Source organism: Dryobates pubescens, chromosome 6 (genome assembly GCF_014839835.1).
Source record: "Dryobates pubescens isolate bDryPub1 chromosome 6, bDryPub1.pri, whole genome shotgun sequence".
Taxonomy (NCBI): domain Eukaryota; kingdom Metazoa; phylum Chordata; class Aves; order Piciformes; family Picidae; genus Dryobates; species Dryobates pubescens.
Window position 1 is genome coordinate 38803026 of NC_071617.1, and position 17523 is coordinate 38820548.

A 17523-nucleotide genomic window follows, 5' to 3' on the forward strand; every position below is an offset into this window, starting at 1 on the left:
GTAAAAAGATTCTGTGCTTTTCCTGAGTGAGAAAATAACCCAGAGTACAACTTCAAAAGAAGTTTTCACAGGATCACAGGATGTTATGGGTTGGAAGAGACCTCTGGAGCAAGTCCAACACCCCCTGCCAGAGCAGGACCATAGAATCTAGAACAGGTCACACAGGAACACGTCCAGATGGGTCTTGAAAGTCTCCAGAGAAGGAGACTCCACAACCTCTCTGAGGAGCCTATTCTAGTGTTCTGTGAGTAGGAAATTCCTCCTGTAAATTTAATTGCAAATTTCAGTAAGATATTTCCCTGGAAAGCCACAGATTTTGAAAGCTGCAGTCTGCAGTATGCTGATCTACAGAGGATCTTACACAGAACAATTTTACTGCTCCTGCACCTGAAATGCTTCCCAGCCCTTCCCTTCAGTCTGCATTCATTTAGATAAAATGACCAGAATGAGGTTTGACCAAACAGGAAGTCCCCAAGACTCCATCAATCAGCTAAGCTCTATTAAGTCAATAAATCAGTTTTATCCTGGCTGAGGTACTGGGCCCTAATCTCTACAAAAGAATTCCTCTGCACGTTTGGTACAATAAAACTCAACAAAGCTGTGAAATTTCCATTTCAAAGTTGTGTAGGTCTGGGGAGTTTGGTCATGGATGGTAGCAGCCCTGTTCTCAGTGGCAGCAGAAGTAAAGATCCCCTCTGATGCTACCGCTGGACATTATCACATGAAAGGCACAATGTGATGCCCTGGGAAGTATTAATCTGGAGGAGAATTTCTCTTTTTATCTCTGCTAGAGCCAGGCCTTTTTGTGTGTAAACAAACATGTAGCTGAGTGTCAGGTATCAGTTAAGCCATTCACGATATACAAGCTTTCTCATACTTATTTATGCAGTGTGTGCAGTGCACTTCAAGATCAGCATTGATTATTTCAATTTGGTATCCCCTGGAAATTTCTGTTAACCAAGTTGCTTAACCTGCATGTCATTCCTTGAGCTAAAGAGAAAAGTTAACTTCCATAAAGGTCAGCTCACTTTAATGCATCCTTTCTTTATAGGTATATCTTGGGAATTCTTGTAGTTCACATTTCTAATAAGTGTGAAAGAACATCTGATGAAAGTGATTTTATTGTCCTGACTCTAAAAGGAGATACCACCAATTACAAGCCTTTTTCATAGAATCATGGAATCATAGAATGCTTTGGGTTGAAAGGGACCTTTAAATGCTATCTAGCCCAGTCGCCCTGTAGCAAGCAGCTACATCTTCTACCAGATCAGATTGCTCAGAGCCCTATCCAACCTGACCTTAAATATTCCAAGGGATAGGGATTCTACCTATCTGTTTTCATTTCTACTTGGGTTTGTTCAGAGTATTTTAATTTATTTTCAATATTTTTCCTCTGTCATATTTTCCCCATTCCTCCCTCTTTTCATTTCTTCTGTGAGGGTCAAATAGAAATTGCTAATGACATTGCCTATTGCTGGGTTTGCTAACAAAGGAACAAAAAACTTGACAAAAAAGCCCCATTAATTATTCATCAACGTGTTCTTATTTACACCAAGTTTAATTTAAAACCCTGTGCATTTTGCGTTGTGCCAGCGTAAATGACTACACAGATGCAGAGCAACACAGTATGCCCTAAAACCAGGGATCCATGAGCACTGTTACCCAGGAGACCATTGTATTGCAGTGAGGTTAGAGGAAATGACTGTAAGGCAAATCTCACCTTGAGTTAATGATCCAACACACAACAGATTTTAAAAGGGAAAATTACAGAGAAATAGGTGACTATGCATGAGTCAAATTGTGCATATTACCGGGCAGAAATGTGTATAAATGGGCGCAGTATTTCAGATCTCAGGATAATACATATGGGATTAACTTCAGATAATCTTACCTCCCCCTGGACAGACCACTGAAGGGTATATATTTTTTGGTTGGTTGGCTTCTAGTAAAGCTACCCTTTTAGAACTTGTCAGATCAGCGCAGGTTTGTTAAATTGACTGCAGTGTGACATACACAACTGGCTGTCTGAAGGTACAAGGATTGAAAACATGATGGGAAGGGAAAGGAAGAAGTAGTTAAGTGATATAATCCACTAAATGGCTTAAAGTCCAAAGAGAAAAGGCCACTGCAAGTGAATGCAAAAGGTGGTTGTGTTTGCCCATGTCTGAGAGACATGATGGAGGTGGTGAGCTCAGAGAGGTTTCTTGGGAGCAGGTGAACAATTGTGGCTGAGCTGGGTCCCTCCATGGGGGGTAGGACTGGGTGCAAGGGTGTTTCCTGTGGGTTCCTACACTCACATCTGGCTGCAGAGCCAGAGCAGACAGCATCATTAGAGTGATGATGATCAGTTGGTGGTGGCCAGGCAGCAGTCTGGCTGCTGGGGAATACCTGCTTTAGACAAACCACGTGTCCAGGACCACAGAGGCAGGTGGCATCTCACTTCTTCATTTTGACCTGTTTTGCTACCTCACCTTTCAGCCCAAGTAAAGGGTGAATAAGTCCTTCCTCTTTGTGTTCCTGTTGAGAAAGTGTGTATTTTCTAATCTCTTTTATACTGATGATTTTATCATTTTGGGAACATCTCTTGAATGCTTTCCTTCAAATTATTTTGCTGTTCCTCAGTTTTACCACTTTTACCTTTTTCTTTATTTACTCTGAATACCATACCAGTATCTCAGTTTATTTTGTTGTACTTTGATCTCTCATGTTCATTCCCACAACAAATGTCAATTCCAAGAACCATGGTTTAGGGGTCCTGACTCTCCTGTCTTTTTCTCCAGTGTCCAGAATTACAATATTTTTTCTTTCTCTTTACAACTCTCTTTGCTTTTCACTTGAGTTTTTCTCTTTGCTTTCCAGTGCTCTTTTTCTCTTTGTTTTTCACTGTTCATTTTATCTTGTGCTTTCTTGCTCTAACAATCCTTAATCAAGTTTCTCTTCTGCTCTGCGTGTCACTTTATTTTTGCATTTGTGCTGAACTTACACAGAGGACAAATTCAAGTTTTTCCTCCCAGTCACGCTTTAAATCCTTCTCAACATGCATTACTTCTTTTTTTCAGCCAATTATGCAAACCTACCCTACGTCTCTTACTGAATCTAGTGATTTTTGTTTTCACAATCTTTCCTTTGCCCTCTTTCCATTCTCTGTCCTTTCTTCAGATTTTGCCTTTGTGCATCAGTTACCAAAGCCATAACATTTTTATTTTTGTGTGACCTCTTAAAATATTTTAACAGGCTAGTTGTAATGTGAAAAAAATCATTTTCATTGTTATTCAAATATACATATAATTAAAACAAAAGCATCATGAGAATTCTCTTCTTAGGTGTGCACTAGGCATATAGGGTTTGATACAAAATGAAATGCCATTTTGATATATCCTTTCATTTCATTATGAAAAGGGGTGTTTAAGTCATTCAGGTTTACAGCATTATGAATTGATAATTGGTTTTGAAGAGAAATAGAGGTTTTTATTCAACTTTGAGCTTTTTTGAACAAAGCTCTAAAGATTCCCCTAGGATTGTCAGACTCAAGATTCAATGAAAAGCTAATATTTATTCTACTTATCCCTAAGCCCGAGCAGAAGTCACAGGCTCTTTATCTCTGCTCCTGTTTCAGTTGAATAGAATAGAATTAACCAGATTGGAAAAGTTGTTTTAATACATGTTCTGAGAAGAATCTACTGTCTTCAGCCCATCAGAAAAGGTGGTCAACCAAGCCAGTGGCACTATGACCTGCCGCTGGGAGTCCAAGTCTGGTGGTGACTACTGAAACACAAGCTCTTCTCACTCCAGCCCAAGAAGCAGAGAAGCATTTTAATCACAGCAAACAACTTCAATGTGGCAACCCCACCTTCAAGCATCCTGCAGCCTGGTTTTATTGAAAACCCAAGTAAATACATTCTTAAAGATACTTGTAATAAGCCAAACAAGAATCTTCTGAACATCAGTCCTTCTGCCACTTTCTGTTTTTTTTCTGAGGCAGAAATGCCTGAACTTCACCTAGCCCATCCATCCTTCCTGTTCATCCTCCCTTGAGGCAGGTTAAATCTCACAGACAAGCCAGGAGCATAGCAGTGTGACACAGCCCTGGGTAGGGGATAGTTTGGGAACCCAAATCAGGATGTGAATGCTCATCAAACCTCAAGCCAGTTACCTACAGGATTGCACAGGGACTGAAAAAGAAAGAGTCTGAGGGTGCTTAAGGGTTTTTCTTAGGAACCTACATTGGCTTGGAAGTGCAAACATGCTGTATTTGGAATATCTCACAAAAATAGCCTGTTTTCCAGGATACTAAAGGATACTTGACAAAACATAACTTAAGTACCTTCAGCTATGGGAAGATAGCCACAGCAAGATTCTCAAAGTAAAACATTTCTTGACATGATCATTAATAATCCTAAATAGTGTTTTGGACAATTAATATTTTGCAGTGCTCCCATGAGACAAACCATTTGCTTTTCACTTAATGAGCACCCCTTCTCTTCCGTTAATGCAGCTGACAGTATTTTTCCAAGCAGTTGTGACCACCCACCTAAAATCTGAGGATATTGTTGGCTCCAGAAAGCAGTATTTCTGGAGAAAATCAAGTTGTTGTTTTGAGGTTTTTTTCTCCCCTCTGATCTACTTTGCTCAAAATAAAATAAGTTTATCACCTTAAGTAAAAGCTCTGGAAAATTAACTATGATAAAAAACTTTCCCATCCTATAAAAGTCTAGATACTCAAGCATGAGTGATAAAACTTACTGTCAAGATAACAACTCAGGCTGAGAATTTTTGTTGCTGCGGATTCTCTGAGAATCTGAGAAGAGGACAGAGATTAATTTTTCTGTATTTACCAAGTAATTGAGTGTTTTCTCAGTATTTTGAAAAGTCAAGTAGTTATAACATTGGATTTTGCAATTCATTGACTTTGGGATTAAATATTTTCTCCTATACAGTATTTCTCAGGTTCTTAAGGCTTTTGCATAGTCTGTATTGATTTAATCAAAATTTCCCACGAGATATGTTTTTGCTGCCTGATTGTTTCAGCAAGGAGCAAACTCGTTGCAAACCTATGTCCCCTTAGAATCGAACCCTCCCTTTCACTGACAATAGTGATGTTATAGAATAACAGTGATTAGTCTCTGTCACTGTAAAGCTCTTAACCCATTTTTGCCAATCCAGTCTCCGTTCCCATGGAAACGAAAGACAGTAACACAGAAGATAGAACTGCTTTTTGCTTTTTGCTTTTGTTGGATTTCAGCTGCTTTCCATCTTTGTCCACTAATTCCACTTCCTCCACTTTCTTTTTGCTTAAACCTATAGATTTTAAGATTCAATAAAATTCAGTCATATGAGTTTTCATTTTGCTGTGTCTGGTTTTAAATGAAATATTTGACTAGAAAAAAATCAACAGAGTGATACACTTGCCTATTGGAGTCCTGGGTTAATTCACAAAGTGGTCTGAAGTCAGTTTCTAAGAGATAAATTGAAGCCTTAGTAAAGACTGTTGGTGATATAATTTGGAAGTTGTAGGACAGATGCAAGCTATTGCCCAGATTATCACTCTTACAGTATTAAGATGCAAGTATAGAGATGACTAGAAGCATATGTAGTCAAATTAGATTTGAGTTGTTATGTCCTTAGAAGAAGGTTTCTGAGAAAATGGAGACAATATTTAAGTGCATGTGAAATATCTAAATATTTCACTCTACTGCATTAAGAAGCTTTGAAAGGATATCTTATCAATTAGATTGCCATGACTTTAGGTCCAAGAAAGCATGTGTTAAAATTTCAGTAATGAAATTTACCAAATCAGATTACTTGTCTGTCTGTGTAGACAGGCACTTTCAAAGGTCACAAAGATGAACCAATCACAAAGCATTACTTAGCTCACAGTAATGCTAAAGCAAATACTGTATTCCAAGGGAAAAAAAAGTTGACATTGTTTTCCATGCAAAGCTTGTCCACAATTAAAAATTTGATTTTTTATTCTTTTTTTTTTTTTCTTTACAGTAATTTTGTGACAAAAGCTAAGGGGAGTTGTAGCCAGGAGGGGGTTGGTCTCCTCTCCCAGGCAACCAGCACCAGAACAAGAGGACACAGTCTCAAGCTGCACCAGGGGAAGTTTAGGCTCAGGGTGAGGAGAAAGTTCTTCACAGAGAGAGTTGTTAGCCATTGGAATGGGCTGCCCAGGGAGGTGGTGGAGTCACTATCCCTGGAGGTGTTCAAGAGGGGATTGGACATGGCACTTGGTGCCATGGTCTAGTCATGAGGTCTGTGGTGACAGGTTGGACCTGATGATCTTTGAGGTCTCTCCCAACATTGGTGATTCTGTGATTCTGTGATTAATTAGTTACTTAAATTAATGGATTCTGTTGAAAGGCTGACTGATGATATAAATCCCTAACAGAACAGGCTGACATGTTACCCAGGCAATGAGACAGGTCTCTCTAAAACAGAGGAATTGATTACTTCATGAGGTTTGGTTCTTTTCTAAGTTGGAAATACATGAGAGAAATAACAGAATATTAACAGAGCTGGATAAGGAAGTGGAGAAAATTAATTTTAAAGAGTTACTTTTTCCTTCTCTGTATTTTAAATAAGCTATCTGAAGTCAGGAAGATTTGTAACTTTTACCATTATCTGTCTTACCATCTGCCTTATGTTATATATGGGAAGGTTCACTGTAGACTAGGGTTTCTCTGTGACAGGTACAGCACAAATCCATAGCTGTTCTTACCTTGAAAAGCTGATGATTTCGATTTCGATGAACATCACCTCAGTGATGCACCTGAGAGTGCTGCATTTCATCTGTTGCTTGTTTTAATCCCTGACAGGGGAAAATAAAGCAACATACTCAATACACATATGTATATTTTTACACCCTTAAACAAGAATTTATTTTCATATTCATAAATGTTTCTCCATAAACAGCACATTGTGATGCTTTATCTTCATTTCAGCATTTGTAAAGAGAAAGGTCATATTAAAAGGTCTGCTCAGGGTGTCCACGGTCACTGAGACTGGCTGCTCAAGGCATAGTCACAAAACTCTGTCCATGCTTTGCCATCAGACCTACCTGCAAAAGCAATGCAACTTCTTTGTGAGTGGCACAGTTTTAAAATACCTCAGATTTTCCCTTTTTTATCATAGGAGATACTTATAGAAAGCACAGCTCCAGACTGCTAGTCCCACTCCCTCCACCCTCTGAGTGCCCTCCAGACAACCACTGATTCTGCAGTTTGGTATGGGCCCTAGTGCTGCCACAAGTACCACCACCAACAATGGAAGAGGAGCCTCAATTCCCCAGAACCAATCCCCGGCTCAGAGCAGTCAGACCTCTTTGGTACTGCCAGAGATGCCCTAAACCCTGGAGCAACCAAGACCACAAAACTGAGCACACTGTCACTAGCCATTTCTTGGGCATCTCAGAAGTTCCCCAGATTCCACAGTAATTGTCATCAAGGTTTAAGCAACAGTGATACGCATTTACATTGTCAGCACCATCACTATGTTAGCACAATCGTTCTCATAGCTGATGGGAAACTGCTTCTCACACCCTTTCTCCTAACTGCTTTAACTACTCTCCAACTACATGTCAGAAGCATAATAAATGGATTTTCTGAAGAACAAAATTAAATGAGTCCCTCAAATTTATGTAAAGGAGATCAATTACGGGGAGGGGTTGGACTTGATGACCTTTGGAGGTCCCTTCCAACCCAAACTATCCTATGAATCTATGATTATAACAACTACGTAGCAGGACAACTAATGCCAAATCTGATTGATGCTTCTCATCACCTTGGACTTTTTATTGGGACAAACAGTTAACTTCACAGAGAAAAATGAGCAAAAAAAATATGATTTTTTTTTCTGCTGTTACCATGAGGCCCATTTTAGTTAACAAGGTAAAAGCCTTCCAGGTCTTTTTTTCCCAATCCTCTCAGCTGTCTAGATCTACAAATTTAATTTTAACCAGAGTAAGACCTCATCAAATATACTCACTTTCTGTCACAACATCTAAGCACAAGAGCTGGCTCAGCTGAAAAGACCCCAGAGTTTCATGTTGGTGCTTTCATAAATGGAACCATCACCAGTCCATTTCTTTCTTTTCAGAAATCTGTTTTGTAAGAAGAAGTATGTCTTTAGAAAGTAATACCACAGCAGCTTTACAATAGGTGTTGTGCAATGGTATCATGGAATGCAATTTTGAGAACAGATTCTTACAGTCCTTCCCACCATGTAACACAAAAGCAATTTGCAGAAATATGTCTAAAGAGAATTCTGAGAGATTACTTCATTCATCTTTACACCAGGGCAATGTGGGCTTGTGTGGACCTACTCAGAGAGAGATAGTAAGTATTGCAAAATGATGTCCTTCAGAACAAAAACTGCTATAGGGACATGAATATCACCTTACAATGCATTTTCAAGAGTTTCGGTGACAGTTTTTAGTAGCAAAACCAGTACATCAAAATTTGTACCTTTGGGGGTAGGTTATTTTTTTATTTAGCTAAGTCTTAATGCCAGTGAAAATAAAAATTAAAACCAACCAATCAAACAAAACGACAACAAACAACCCAGGACATACTTAGTAACAAACAATATTCAGAATGTAAATTAAAAAGGAAGACTGCAGTGACCAGCAGAAAATCTAACAAGTTATATGATTCCTTCATTCTATTCCTTCATTCTATTTCTTCATTATATTTCTATTGTGAAATATAATTATTCTTTATATATATATATATATATATATTGCCTGATGATATTTAGATTCAAGAAAGATGAGTGGAGGAACTTAAAATTAAAATGAATGCTAAAGTTTAAATTTTAACACCATCAAAATGTTTGGACTATAATAAATCTATGATTTTTTAAACGTGTCTTCTTGTTTTCTGTGGGTTATTATATTTTAAACCAGGATATTTTACCTGATGAGAATTCAGCACTCTGATTCTGTTTAAAGTACTTACAATGTGAATATGGATAAATCTCTGATGGCTCAAAACTTATACTACAAAGTTTGTACCAGAGGGATTTTAGTATTCAGTGTTAGGAGAACAGCCTGCTGATAACTCATGCCAAGTTATAAACAATCCTTCCCAGAGGATATCAGTTTTCCATCATAATTCCCTTGTGATTTTCAGAAGTCAGTATGTGATCTAAATTCTGGTTCTGTGAATGAATTCATGTCTATTCTGACTTGTTGGGTCCATTTTTCTTGCTCCCCTAACCTTCCTGGGTAAACTGTGTGAAAGATAATTTAGGCTGGTAGCCCTCTTTTACTCCACCCAATACATTTCTCCAGCACTGATGCCCTGTCCTTGACACGCTACATGAAAATTTTAATGATTAGGCTTGCCTCCATGATTTGAATTTAGAAAGGGGTTGCTGGCCTTCCAGAAAGTTGGACATCTCCATGCACAAAATTGGGCTATGACTAGTGCTCTCCGAGGATGCTTAAGAGATACAAGAAACCCTAATTAGTGAGAGGAAAAAGAAAACAGAGAGAAAAAAAAAATCATCAGGATGGACATCTGGTCCTGATTCCTACCTTTCAAAAAACAACTTGCAGGCAAAAACTGTAAACTGAGTAGTAATCCTTTTTGTGTCCTACTGGATCATGCACTGTGAGGAACACAACATTTGGATGATTTCCCTCCATGTATAAACAAACTCCATTCTATGCTCCTGCTTATGCTTAAAATAAAGATACTTACCAGATGATAAAGCAGGAAACTTGCCCATTAGTTCCCTTACTGTTATAAGAATGCTATCTTATGAAGTATGACATTATTTCTATGGGAGTTAAACCATACAGAAAAAATGGTGCACATAGAGTAACAAGCAATTATCAGAAGAAGAGGAGGAAAGATGAAGACTTTTTCCACTCTGTGTGTGTGACATCAGCCAGTTTGGAAGAAACAGGTTTCCAAAGCATTGACATATCACAGGGCACTTATTTCTATCTGAATTAGAACAATTCTGGTCCAAGTTGTTCTGTCTTCAAGTTCCCTCCACTGAATGCTATGGTATCAGTTATGTCATGTAATTTTATTTCTGTCTTCACATAGTATTTGGAGACTCATGACCAAATAATTATCTTAGCCCATGAGCCTATGATAGCATTTTTATTAATTCACTAGGCATGTACACAAAACCAACCAACGAAACAAAATTAGGCATACCTAATTACACCCACCTTCTTCTGCTTCCTATGATGGAGCAGCAGCAGAAGACCAACAGCGACCAAACTGTCCCACATCTAATGGAAAGCCTAGTAAAGAATATGAAACAACTCACAAATAAGAATTACTGTGTCATGCTCCAGACTGCTGCTCTTTGGCTCATAATTTTTGATGCACCTCAAGAAAAAAAGCATGATAACACATAAGGCAAAGTATTCCTCTCAGGTAAAAATCTCATAAACAATTATGATCTGTGTCTGAGAAATATAACAGGGAGGGATCACTCTCCAATTATGGTCATTGGCAAAACTGACTCTACTTGGGGGAAAAAGGGAATCAGTTTATTTTGTTATCAGTCAAATCAGAGTAGAATAATGAGAAACACAACCAAGTCTCAAAAATACCTCTCTCCCTCCCCTTCCTTCTTCCCACACTGAACTTCTGGTTTCTCTACCTCCACTGTCAGTGGCAGGGGGAACAGGGAATGGGAGTTGCAACCAATTTATTACACTTTGTTTCTGCTGCTCCTTCCTCTCTAGGGGAGAATCAGAGTCACAGAATGGTTTGGGTCGGAAGAGACCTCCAAAGTTCATCTAGTCTAAGCCTACTGAAGTGAACAGGAACATTCTCCATTAGATCAAGCTGCCTAGAGCCCCAGCAAGCTTGAACTTTGAATATCTCCAAGCATGGCACCTGAACTAAATCCTTGGGCAACCTGTTCTAGTGTTCCATTACGCTCATGGTAAAGAACTTCCTCCTAACATCCAACTTAAATCTATGCTTCTCTAATTTAAAACCATTGCCCTTTGTCCTATCACTACAGGCCTTTGTAAACAGTCCCTTTCCAGTAATCTTGTAAGCCCTTTTCAGGTACTGGAAGGCTCCTAATAGGTCTCCCCAGAGTCTTCTCTTCTCCAGGATGAACAACTAGAGCTCTGCCAGCCTGTCCTTATAGGATAGGTCTTCCAGCCCCTTGGTCATTTTCATGGCCTTCCTCTGGACCTGCTCCAGCAGGTGCATGTCCTTCTTGTGTTAAGGGCACCAGAGCTGGACACACTACACCAGGTTCAGGTCTTAGCACAGCAAATTGGCAGAATCACCTCTATCAACCTGCTGGCCACTCTTTTGGTGCAGCTGAGTGTTGTCATTCAGTTTGAATGATTTGACTTGGTTCCTTTAAGTAAGTGTTTTCAGAATTTATTACTTAGGAAAAACACCTCAGAAAGTTTTGATGGTTAATTAAACCTCCTGACAGAAAGGAATGCAGAAAATGGACAGACTTAAAATTCTATCTTTAGAAAGGAATATTTTTCTTTTTGATTATAGAGTAATAGATGTATAGTAACACATTTTATTATGCAGTTAATATTTCTACTTCTTGCTTAGGCAAAGCCCTATGTCTGTTGTCTTTCCTTCCAGAAAACATCTTTTTTGCCATGAGATCATATATACTACTAAGCATGCACTTGAAACTCCCTCAACAGGAAGTCCATTAATGGAGTTTAAGAATATTTTAATTGATTTCCATGAGTGGACCATCCATCACAATACTTTTTAGTGGTTAATTCCTTATTATTTCCAAAGACAATAGTCTTTTCCTCATGTGCCTGCCACTTCCACTCAGTGTGCATGTACCATGGAGGCAGATGCTACCTGAGAAATAGTACACCGTACTCTCATTCTGTATTTTTTTTTGAAACTAAAATCCAATTTACGAAGCATGTAAATGAAAAGGTGAATGAAAACCTTACATATTCATGACTTCTGTTCAGCAGAGTTTAACCCTGATGCTACTCATCATGTCAATCTCCATCTCATCATGTACTCAGAAAGTCACTTAAGTCACCAGAGGCCAGTCCTGAACGTGGCAATGGAACCTGAGATTTCTATCAGCAGACAGCTGATATTGTGTCCCTCTCTCCATGACAAATAATAGATGCACCTTAAGCCTACTAAATGTGCAGGGTTGTCTTGCATGACCTGGGTCTTAATAGAATAGAATAGAGTAGAATAGAATAGAGTAGAATAGAATAGAGTAGAATAGAATAGAGTAGAATAGAATAGAATAGAATAGAATAGAATAGAATAGAATAGAATAGAATAGAATAGAATAGAATAGAATAGAATAGAATAGAATAGAATAGACCAGGTTGGAAGAGACCTTCAAGATTATCGTGTCCAACCCATCATCCAACACCATCTAATCAATTAAACTATGGAACCAAGCACCCCGTCAAGTCTCCTCCTAAACACCTCCAGTGATGGTGACTCCACCACCTCACTGGGCAGCACATTCCAATGGGCAATCACTCTCTCTGTGAAGAATTTCTTCCTAAAATCCAGTCTGAACCTCCCCTGGCACAGCTTGAGACTGTGTCCTCTTGTTCATAATTAAAAGCATTTCAAATTTCCTTTTTCTTTTTTCCTCTAGTAGTTTACTTAAGTTCAAATACACAATGTTGTAATACAATCTAATGATTACACAGTCATTCATGTCATTCAACTAATGTTTCAAATCTAGTGAGTATTAGCTATTCTGACACTCACCAAATCATCATGGATTTCAAAGCTAAATTCATAGAATCATAGAATCAATAAGGTTGGAAGAGACCTCAAAGATCATCAAGTCCAACCCGTCACCCAACACCTCAGGACTGCTAAACCATGGCACCAAGTGCCACGTCCAATCCTCTCTTGAACACCTCCAGGGATGGTGACTCCACCACATCCCTGGGCAGCCCATTCCAATGGCTAACAACTCTCTCTGTGAAGAACTTTCTCCTCACCACAAGCCTAAACCTCCCCTGGTGAAGCTTGAGACTGTGTCCTCTTGTTCTGGTGCTGGTTGCCTGGGAGAAGAGACCAACCCCCTCCTGGCTACAACCACCCTTCAGGTAGTTTTAGACAGCAATAAGGTCTCCCCTCAGCTTCCTCTTCTCCAGGCTAAACAATCCCAACTCCCTCAGCCTCTCCTTGTAGGGCTTGTGCTCAAGGCCTCTCACCAGCCTCATTTGCCCTTCTCTGGATATATTCAAGAGTCTCAATGTCCTTCTTAAATTGAGGGGCCCAGAACTGGACACAGGACTCAAGGTGTGGCCTAACCAGTGCTGAGTACAAGGACAAAATTATTTCTCTGCTCCTGCTGGCCATACTATTTATAATGCAGGCCAGGATGCCATTGGCCTTCTTAACCACCTGGGCACACTGCTGGCTCATGTTCAGCCAGCTGTCAGTCAGTACCCCCAGGTCCCTTTCTGTTTGGCTGCTCTCCAGCGGCTCCGACCCCAGCCTGTAGTCAAATAGAGAAAACATTTTATAGGATATCATCAAAGTTCTTAAATTGGTTAATACACACCATATTCTTAAATCCCCAAGCCAGAAATTTCAACACACAATTTTATCTTCTTTATGTTTATTTTATGACAGATACCTATCTTTCTCTGTTCTGTGCATATGTCTAAAATAGCTACGCTTCTGCTCAGAGTGAACTAGAGGGTTTGTCTTTTGCAGGTGCAGTTGCTCAATTAAAGGAAGATATAATTTTGTAAACATTGGAATTTTTTGTTTATTTTAAAATTATTTATTCATACTTGGGAAATGACATTGTGTTATTGAGTCTCATCAATAACATCCTAGGAACTGGTGGGCAGAGGCTGCCTGTCAGTCATCCTGCCATTTTCTGCTTTAACTTAAACAGATGCCTTACAGAAGGGCCCACTTCAAGAGGGAAATCACCGTATCCAGGACAACGGAAGCACATTTGCAAGTCTGGTTCTAGGAACGTAAATCGTACAGCATCAACATCTTGAGTACAATAAATACCATCTCAGTAAAATCTGCTGTCATCTAAGTACACTTTCTAGGCATTATGACAGAGCTATTGAGTGCTAAACACTTCAAAATGCTGCAAGCCCTGAGCGTTACTGTAGTAGTAAACCACAGAGAAGAAAAAGATGCAGGTTCCACACCCAGAATCAGTGATTTTTGCTTTTACATTCAATAAGAGGACAATGATGATTTTTTTTATGATTGCTGCTAGAAAGTATGTGCCAAGTAGATATGTAAAAAATGGATAATGTTTTGAGTCCATAAAGGCACGTTGTGTGGATCTGAATTTTGATTACAGAAAAATTAATATTACCAAACCATTTGGATTTACAAATATAAAAATTTTGTGTGCAATTAAAATGCAACTTTCTAATTAGAAGAGTAAAAAAAAAAATAGCACATAAGCTTTTCCCAAATACTTTAACAATGCAGTAACAGCAGCAGTGCATACTGATGAGCAGAATTTGATTACTGAAATCAGCTGTTTTTCCCAAAGCCTGTCTCCCTGAAACTTTATTTCAGGAACTGAAACATCCCTTCCCAAGTACTGAAATTTTATGTGTAATAAACATTCAAATTGTAAATATGATTTCTGGAAAAAACTTTTTTTTAATGTTTCTTAAAAAATTTCCTTTTTTCACACTTAATCACAGTTAAAAGAAAAGTCGCTAAATTCAGCTTCTGTATGGTGATATCATTGCACTTCCCCACGAGTAACAATCAGCAATAAAGAAGCAAAACTAGTAGAAGTGTAAAGTGAGACTATTAAGGCCTATCACTTATTTACTTCACTGTTATTCAAGATCTACAAAATTTTCAATTTTATAAGAGTTATTGTCTGTAGTAATTTAAAACAGATTCTCCTAGACCCTAAAACTGACTCTTCAGTCAAACTGTGTCTCATTAGTGCCAATATTACTCTGCTGGTATCAACACTCAGTAAACAATGCCTGCTTAAATGTCTCATCCTTCCTGGCCACTTAGTTTTTGGATATGCTTAGTTAAGTTACTTCTGACCCTGTAGATACTCCACATCAGGATATGCCCACTACTAGTTGTTCTGACTCCATTTTACAGATGTAAAAGCTGACATCTATTAAAGCCAGCAACATTTGTCACAAAATAGGGTGCCATCACTTTTTGAGCTTGTACAAATTCCCTGAAGGGGACAGTTGGTGCTTTCAAGGGGATATTTAATGCCCATAAGATTTGTAACATGGCTCCCCAGGGAACCTGAGGAGAGCAATGGTGCCATACTCCATCTAGCTAGCTGACTGGGAAACTATCAAAGCCCACCAGGTTCCTTCAAGAGCCTCGATCTTAGCCTCCTACACCCCAAAGCAACATCCCAGCCATCTATCACAGTATCACAGTATCACAGTAACTAAGGTTGGAAGAGACCCCAAGGATCATCAAGTCCAACCTGTTCCAACAGACCTCACAACTAGACCATGGCACCAAGTGCCACGTCCAATCTCCCCTTGAACACCTCCAGGGACGGCGACTCCACCACCTCCCTGGGCAGCACATTCCAATGACGAATGACTCGCTCAGTGAAGAACTTTTTCCTCACCTCGAGTCTAAACCTCCCCTGGCACAACTTGAGACTGTGTCACCTTGTTCTGGTGCTGGTTGCCTGGGAGAAGAGACCAACCCCCTCCTGTCTACAACCACCTTTCAGGTAGTTGTAGAGGGCAATGAGGTCGCCTCTGATCCTTCTCTTCTCCAGGCTAAACAATCCCAGCTCCCTCAGCCTCTCCTCATAGGGCTTGTGCTCAAGGCCTCTCACCAGCCTTGTTGCCCTTCTCTGGACACGTTCAAGTGTCTCGATGTCCTTCCTAAACTGAGGGGCCCAGAACTGGACACAGTACTCAAGGTGTGGCCTAACCAATGCAGAGTACAGGGGCACAATGACCTCCCTGCTCCTGCTGGCCACACTATTCCTAATACAGGCCAGGATGCCATTGGCCCTCTTGGCCACCTGGGCACACTGCTGGCTCATGTTTAGGCGGGTGTCAATCAGCACCCCCAGGTCCCTTTCTGTTTGGCAGCTCTCCAGCCACTCTGACCCCAGCCTGTAGCTCTGCATGGGGTTGCCGTGGCCAAAGTGCAGCACCCGGCACTTGGACTTATTAAATGCCATCCCATTGGACTCTGCCCATCTGTCCAGTCGGTCAAGGTCCCTCTGCAGAGCCTTTCTACCCTCTAACTGACTAACATCTGTTCCCAACTTGGTGTCATCTGCAAACTTGTTGATGACTGACTCAACCCCCTCATCCAGATCATCAATGAAGATGTTAAAGAGGATGGGGCCCAGCACTGATCCCTGGGGGATGCCACTGGTGACTGGCCGCCAGCCGGATGTGGCACCATTCACCACCACTCTCTGTGCTCGGCCCTCCAGCCAGTTCCTAACCCAGCACAGAATGTTGTGGTCCAAACCACGAGCTGACAGCTTAGCCAGCAGTTTACTGTGGGGGACGGTGTCAAAGGCCTTGCTGAAGTCCAGATAGACTACATCCACAGGCCTCCCCACATCCACCAGATGGGTCACCTGATCATAGAAGGAGATCAGGTTGGAGAGGCAGGACCTGCCCTTCCTAAATCCATGTTGGCTGGACCTGAGCCCTTGGCCATCCTTCAGGTGCGCAGTTATTGCCGCCAGGATAATCTGCTCCATCACTTTCCCTGGCACTGAGGTCAGGCTGACTGGTCTGTAGTTTCCAGGTTCCTCCATCCGTCCCTTCTTGTGGATGGGGACCACATTGGCCAGTTTCCAGTCATCTGGGACCTCTCCAGTGAGCCAGGACTGGAGGAATATGATGGAGAGCGGCTTGGCCAGCTCATCTGCCAGCTCTCTCAGCACCCTAGGATGGATCCCATCTAGTGTTCAGTTCTCCAAGATGTGTCTTGCTTGATTTCTCCTGACTGAAATCCCTCCATGGGTGAAATTCTTCCATGGACAGTTGCAACATGATCTTCAAATCATCACTGTCAGGGCCCTAGTGAGAGTAGTCACTGTTCCTTTCTGCAAAATGGCATATCATACAGTCACCTTCCCCTTCCTGACCAAGAGTCTGGATTATTAACCCCAGGGCAGTACTCTCTCTTGGCTTTTGTGGAACCTGTTTTAAGGCTTCACTTTAAACCAGAACTCCAATTTGAGTTACTGTGTGGGACAGAGGACCACCAATATCATACAGCTCTGTCATCCCCAGCACTGCCACCTTGTGTGTTTATTATCCCGTGCCACACAGCAACTCTTCCAGAGGGCCACCTCAGTCATACAGCTAAAGGAACACCTAATTTAAGATTCTTACAAAGCTTTAAATATTAGGTAATGATGGTGATATCAAGGCCTTGGAACAGTCACCAGAAAACACAGATTGAGGTAGCTGCTGAGAGATATGTAGTAATTAAATGTGGTGCTGAAAGCAGCAGTTTAGTGTCCATTTGTGGCTGGAGTTCTCAGAGCACTGATTCAACTAAAGTATTTATTTTTGCAGTTTAAGCTCACAGTAAT